This window comes from Cyclopterus lumpus, chromosome 22, assembly GCF_009769545.1.
Source record: "Cyclopterus lumpus isolate fCycLum1 chromosome 22, fCycLum1.pri, whole genome shotgun sequence".
Lineage (NCBI taxonomy): Eukaryota > Metazoa > Chordata > Actinopteri > Perciformes > Cyclopteridae > Cyclopterus > Cyclopterus lumpus.
In genome coordinates, this window is record NC_046987.1 from 11491625 (window position 1) to 11499639 (window position 8015).

Below are 8015 nucleotides of genomic sequence, written 5' to 3' on the forward strand. Positions count from 1 at the left end.
CTAATTCATTAAGATTTTAATTTCTACACTAATACTGTATATGCCACACTATAACGGCAAAAGTTTTCCTTCAGTCATACACTTTTACTGTTTTTATTTTAATACTACAAACCTAAACTGTCACTAGTTAAGTTTTGACGTAAAGTAATTTAAAGTAAAAATAGTTTGGCCATGGTTTTAGTTTGAGGTTTTGAAAAATAATTGCCTGGTTGAATTCACATTTCCTCAATTTTGCAGTATTTTATTGACGTATGCAATTTCTTTAGTGAGAACAGGCTCCAGTCAAGCACTTGATGCCAGGAAATCTTTCCGTTTGAGGAAAAAAAAATGTAATCCCGCTGACTATACAATAGTTAAATAACCTAGAATTCAGGTTTCTCTGAGTGTTAAGGTCAACGCGTGGTTTTAGATCCTTACCGCTGAGTTTTTCAGTCTTATGATGTGAGGTATAATTGAGATTCATTTAATTGAAAATCTGCATCTACTTTTGTCTCTTTGTCTGCAGCATGTGATACTTAGAGGTTATATCCTCACTACACAAATAGTTTGATTTAGTAGAAAGAGTTTGGCTTTTGAACTTCTGTAAATTTTGGGGACATTACTTTCATCCACTTATGCATTGAATATTCAGTCTAGTTCAAGTTGAGTTGTGCTGCAGAATTCATTATGTGAGGAAGAAACCTGACATCTGTGTGATTTTTAAATTCAATTTGAATTTAAATAGAATTTTTATGTTTTTAACTTCCTTAATTGCATCCAACTGAATTCAACACATCTTTACATGCAAACACAAGCTCAAGCAGGGAAAGTGTGTAATTGTGCAGCATTTGTTAAATTTTGCTTTAAATAAAGAGTTTGGATGTGGTTGTGAACCTGTATTGTTCCTCTATATAGAATAAAAATGAATGGGTTCATGGGGGTCGGCCTGTGACGGCCAAAAACATTTTGCTATCCGCCTCACAGGACAAACGGTCACTTTTCTCTCTGCAGCAGCAGTCATTAAGGCATCTTCTGACTTCCCTGCCCATGGAAAAGATTTTCTGCTTGTCAATGACTATCACTTTAATTTGGCCAAAAGCTTTTTGCTGTGTTCAAGAAAGGGTTTCCTCATTCACCATTATCCATGTGTTTACTATCAGGGGTCTGTGCCTCGGTAGTATAAAGACACATGTGTTATGGCCCCGTCTGGGCCTTACACACAAACACAATTCATCAACAGGTGTGGGAGGAAATACTTTTTTCCCTGCAGAAGGATGTTACATTTTGAGTGTGTGGGGTAAGTGTGAGAGAACAAAAGTCGCTGGCTCGGGGCATTCAGCCTGCAAGAGAATTTCCTCGCTCAGCAGAGGAAAGAAGAGAGGGAAGCCTTGATACAACTGGTTATGCAGAACCATTTATACAGCTGAATTAAAGAGTCTTTGCTCTTTAATATATATTGAGATTTGACAATGATTAGTCAAGCTTGAAGTAATTTGTAAGAGAATCAGTTTGAATTAACTCAGTTGTAATACTCACCTTCCCCGCCTGTTTTCATACTGTATTGAGACATTATACTTTTTTAATTTTTATGGCTTTAACAGCTCTTACTCCATAAGGCTTCTTCTTAAGAGCTACATAACTTGTATATTACCATGAATGGATGCTACAAAAGCATAACATGGTAAAGTACTGCATATGTACTGAAAACGCTGCACGGTGGTGTAGTGGCAAGCACTGTCGCCTCACAGCAAGAGGGCCGTGGGTTCGATTCCCGGTCGGAGCGGTCCTTCTGTGTGGAGTTTGCATGTTCTCCCCGTGGCAGCGTGGGTTCTCTCCGGGCTCTCCGGCTTCCTCCCACAGTCCAAAGACATGCTGCAGGTTAATTGATCTCTAAATTGCCCATAGGTGTGAATGTGAGAGTGAATGGTTGTATGTCCCTACATGTGCCCTCGATGGACTGGCGGCCTGTCCAGGGTGTCCCCTGCCTTCGCCCTATGTCAGCTGGGATAGGCTCCAGCGCCCCCGCGACCCTAATGAGGATAAGCGGTATTGAAAATGGATGGATGGATGGATGTACTGAAAACCATTCATGTGCAATCTTAAGATGTATTTTGAGGAAAGATTAAAGATGCAGCGTTGGCTTGCTAAGGTGTGACTTGAATTTGGGAGGAAGATAATGGGGAAGGCGGATGAAGCCATATAGTGGTATGTTGATTAGTAATGATTTTTCTTTAATCTCTTTGATACCTTTCATTTGAGAGTTGGGATGCTTGGCCTTGCCATCAGCAATATTTTATGTTTTTTTCCAACCTAATGCTTCAATTCCCTTGAAGGATGTTTTATGTAAAATATGCTTTTCCGAAAAGACATTTAATCAAGATTAACCTTGGTATTTTAGTAGCCAGTGGTCTAGCTTTGTGAGGGTTCATAATGGAAGACAATTAAGCACTATACCTGCAGTGCTGAGGATCTGCTCTTGTGGGAAAAATAGCACGAGAGTTAAAAAAAAAAAAAAAGGACTAACTATATATCCTATATATTAATGAAAAGATCATCAGGCATGTTGAATATTCCTACCTAAATGGACTTTTCTACTGCATTTACGTTTTATAAACCATGCTTTGTATTAGAAAAAGAAGTCATACAAAAAAATTGAGGAAAAAAATGGAAAATTATATCGGCATTTAGGTTCTTGTTTATTTACTTTAATACATATCTTAATATAGCTATGTTGCGTTTTCTGTCCCAGCTCCGCGCTCAGCGAAAAACAAATAAAAAAGTGCAGGCACCCTAACTTCGTCCAATAAAATTATCTCTGTTTTTGTCCAGAATACTTCACCTTTAAAAATAAATTAAAATAGTCGAATCAGTACTTGTAGCAGCCATTAGCCTGCTGGAAATGTGGCAGCAGGGGAGCACTACTCTTGTGAATGTTCATTCATGGTTTTCAGAGCATGGCAGACTCGAGTATCCTCACATTGTCTGCTAAGAAAGTGCAGAGAAAATAGTTCTCCTGGGTGGTCCGGCTCATTAATACACTCCGCGCTTCTTGATTTACGGCTCACAGTTCAACTGCTGCTAATTAACGTGAAAACACGTAAACAAAAAAAAAAGAAAGAAAGAAGAAGAAGAAGAAGAAGAAGAAGAAGAAGAAGAAGAAGAAGAAGAAGAAGAAGAAGAAGAGGAAACTACAGAGAGGGGGAGGAGGCCAGTGAGTGTCCAGCACAACACTTGATTCAGGATGAACCTGCCCTCCACATCAAGGTAGGACAACAGCAATATTACACCGACAGAGCAGGAATACAAGTACCTGTGACCGGCGCACAGCATATACATCCGCTCCTTGAGGCGCGCTATTCCTCACAGCTGTGGCTCTGGTTGGGCCTGGAAGTGTCAGAAACTGCGTTCATCCGTTTTATAGGCCTGACATGCTTTTATTATGCTCTTTGGAAATACTGTGTGAGGTATTTAGGGTACTTTATATTCATTTGGTTGCTAATTGAGAAGAAAATACCAGGTAAAGTAACGTTAGTTGCGTTAATTTACTCTCGGCGACGCAACGGTAACGGCGAACAAAACTGTCGTTGTGCACGTTAACGCGAATTGTTTTTAAATAAAACCAAACACCCCCAGCTTCGCTTTATATTTAGTTTGGTTTACATATATGCACATAACACATGATAGTAATGTGTGCTGAAACTATGATAAATGGATCCCGACAGTATTCTTTTTCCTTTTAGTATCCCTGAACAGTGATTAAAGTACTCATTATAACTTCCAAATAGGTTTCAAGAACGTAACATTTGCTATCTCACGTTAAATAAAAAGGCTTACCATGGCGTGTTGATTGGATCAGCCAGATTTAGTTAGTTATTATTCTAACTAAGGAATACCATATTTCAAGTCCCTTTCGGTTTCATGTGCTGTATTTCAAGGTTGTAATAAAGCATTTTGTTACATCATCAGCATAAATCACAGGCAGCCTTGAGGACAGGAATCCACTGAAATCACTTAAAAATGGTATTAAACTCAACACCAACTTCTTAAAGAAAATCATTAAAGCAAACTAACAAGCTATATATATGAATGTAAAGTATTGACTGCCATTTGGGAAGAGAGCTGCAGCCACATGTATCAAAGTGGAGTATACTTAATTATACGTTTTTATATTACTCCTTGTAGCCTGTTGCTGGCTGGGTGAATGTTTATCTTTCAGTGGTCATTTATATTTTATTAAGGTGTCTCTGTCTTTAAAATGATTATTTTCTTTTTTGTTTGCTTTCATCCCTTGGCAGCTTCCTATTGAGGTCGTGCACTGTTGCACGGTACCCTGTGACCTTGTCAAAAGCAATCACCGTGGTAACACACAGCTATAGTTTTCCTCTCATCTTAAGACATAATCTCTTTAATTGGTGTCAAAGTCGGGGTCCTTATGGTGAAAGTCCTGAAAATATCCACACAGAAAGACACGCTCACTTGTTGACACTTAACAAAAAACCCAATGAAACAGGGTCTTGTCAATGTGGTGCTGAAACTTGTAAATCTATAGTGGGAGGGGGGGGGGGGGGGGGGGGGGGGGGGGGGGGGGGGGGGGGGGGGGGGGGGGGGGGGGGGGGGGTGTTACCCTCCAGCCACTCCGGTCTGACAGGATCCTTCGATTTAAGTCAGTCCCATCTCACCTCTCAGATTATTTAACCCTCCCTCTTTACACCTGCTCAGGCCTAGAATGACAGAATATGTGAGAACTTGAGGAAGAAATGTGTCTCATTGTGTGAAATATTCATGTTAATTTGGTCCAAACTAGGGTTGGGCTGCAACTACTATTTATTTTCCTTATCGATTCATCTACCACTTCTTTCCTTGATTGACTGATGAATTGATTTGTCTGTAAATAGTTAGACAATAGTGGAAAATGGCCATTATATTTTCCCAAAGCTATATGTAACTTTTTCAAATTGTTTTGTCTGAACACCATTCCCAAACCCAGATTATAATGATACAAACAAAGAAAACTGAAAGTCCTCACTTTGGAAAAGCAGGAACCAGAGGATGTCCGATAAAAATGAACAATTAATTGTTAATAATTTATTGTTAATATATTTTCTGTCAGTTGCCAACTTGATTAATCAACTAATCATTGTTAGTTTGACTATTTTCTTCCAAGGTAGTATAGTTTTAATATCTTTGGTTGAATAAAAACATTGCGAGTAATGTTGCAAATCAATTAACCAGACTTCTTTTTATGATCATATAGATTTACAGGATTTTGGCATAAATCTGATGAAATATTACATTTTTCAGGTATTTAATTAACTGGAACAGACAAAATACATTGATTCAGTATACAAGCTAAACGTATTCAGCGTATTTTCAGGGAGATTATAATCTGTTTTTGTTGAAACAGTTTTAGTGAGTTGTGTGATTCGACTTCATGATCATTTTGGAAGATGTAGTTATTATGTTATACTGAGAGATGTTTCTAATATTTACCATGTTGATTTAAATGCAGTGGAAGAAATATTAGAAAACACCTCTGGGTAACAAAATACATTTCAACACCATCACAAACTACAGCCTCCGAAATGAACATAAAATTGAATCAACGGCTCTTGATTAAGTTTCCTATTATAACATGTATTCAGTCAATGCATGGTTGTTGCATTAGACAGCATAACTTTTATCTTGCACCTAATAAATTGGCACCTGACCGTTTTATTTAAAATGGAATATACAATGATAGATTTTATCTAGCCAATCTCTAGATCAAATATTTGATATATACGTATATGAAGATAATCAGCACACACCCAGACGTGGTCATGAAAACATGCTGAAGGATGCTCTCAAAATCTATATAATTCTATAAATGCTGTGAGATCCAGTAACATGAACCAGGATCATGAATGACTCTGACATTACACCTGCAGATAAAGGTGGTGTTGTTTGAGCCACAGATTGCGTCAAGGTCACATGAGCCGACCTTCCACCCAGTCCTCCTACACATAAACATAGAGAGTGTAAGTTAGCAGAGATCAACCATGTCTCTTCTCACCTGTGACCTCTTGTCTGTGAAAATGGGTCACTGACTTAAACCAATTAAATCAATGAATAGGTGTCGATAGGGAGGGTGACAGAAAATCAGCTTCTGACATAAATCATATGTAACATGACCAAAAATCACCAAAGAATGTCACATTAATGGTATCAAAGAAAGGCTATTTTTTTTTTACAAGATACAAAATTTGACCTTCTCAAACAACAATTAAACCAATTGGTCTTCAGCATGGAGGTTGTTTAAATGTTCTCTTTTCCAGTTTTAGACATTTACCTGAATGCTCCTCACCTTTGCCACATAAAAAGCAGTGAGGAGAAAAAGGGGAAACCCAGATGAATGTGGAAAACACACATTAATAAAACTGTAAACTGGGGGGCTAAAGTGCAAATAATCACTGGATGTGAATGTGTCCATTGAAGCACTCTTTCGGGTGCTCGCCTGATGCTCCCACTAATGGTCTGTTTCACTGAAGTAGCACCAGGAATGCTAACCTTCTCAATGCTTCACAACTCAGGGCAAGCATGGCAGCACTCCCAGTTGTGTATGTGTGTGCATCTGTGTGTGCCTCACTGCCATTATCCTTTCTCAGGAAAAAAAAAACAACTAATTCTAGCATACTCTCCCATCCTGTAATGAACAGGGTCTACATATTTATGTTTTTGCCAGAGAACACTTGAAACACAAGAGGGGTTAAAGTAAAGAGTGGGGAGGTCTTTGGACCATTTTCAATATTTCCCCCCTCTGTGCCCCATAGGGCAAGTGAGGGGTTGCTTCTTTACAATAATCAGGTGACCAGAGGAAAATAGGGTGGCCTTAACAAGCCCAAATTAAAAAAGAACATCATTTTCATTATGCAGTCAAACACAATTACAAGCAAATGTTTTCTCTGTGGAGCTGCCCCTGCTTTCAGGGTCTTTGTCCCTCGCTCCTTAGTGTGTGCAGAGAAAGGCCCCGGTGGTCAATGGGCAGCTGAGTGGCGTGTTCAGCGGAGGCCCACATCCTTAGCCCCCAGCGCAGAATGCGTTTTGTTAGAAGAGCAGCCATACATTCTGAGCAGATTTGTTGAATTAGAGAGCGCAGCAGGAGACGGGGAAGCGGGGGGGTAAGTGATGGGGAGGACTTGTTGCTAGGTGACTGACATACAACTGCAGCATGCCAGTTTTCAGAGCTTGGCACTCCTTGTCTGTTTTCCTTTTTATTTTGTTTTCTTCCTTATCACCCCCCGTGCCCCTCCATCTCCACCTCCCCCTCAACACTCCCATCAATTCACTTGTCTAGCGCTTCTCATTGCTGAAGTGTAGATAATAAAATGAAGAGAAAATAGACAAAACAGGGTGAATCATGGAGGATTCTACAGTACACCTATAGCACCTACTAAGAACATAGTCATCAGCTGTTCGACTGTGTCGATACTTAAAAACCTTACAGCTGCTAAGTGTTGTGGGAGAATAAAAATGCTTTTATGGGGAAAGTAAAGGTGGATTCCCTCTTTCTAACGCGCTTGTTAGTATAGAATCTGACATAAAGTATTAGCCTCATGGAGACACTTTGCGCTATCAGCAAAAAAAAAAAAGTATTTTCCTCGGGCTGGTAAGTGACACACAAGGACAGGCAGGATTTCTCTGAACCCCCAACTCACTGCAAGCATTGCTGCTAGGTAGATTTGCCATTTGAAATAATGATATTTTCAAATACAATCCAAGATGGACAGATCACTATGTATAGTTTGAAATTCTCACTTCTTTATTCCAATCAAAATTATGTCAATAACTAGAACCCACATCAGGGTTATTAAAATTTTTCTAACCCACTCATTGAATTTTCCTGAGCAAACACTTCCTTCTGCTCTCTCCTCATTCAATAAGTGTGTTGTACATCTCCTGACGGCCTGACTTAGCAGTCTGACCACTTACCTTGTCAACCCCGTCACTGCATGTCAAGCATCTCAGCCCCATGCAGCCACACTGACCCTTTCAGAGGG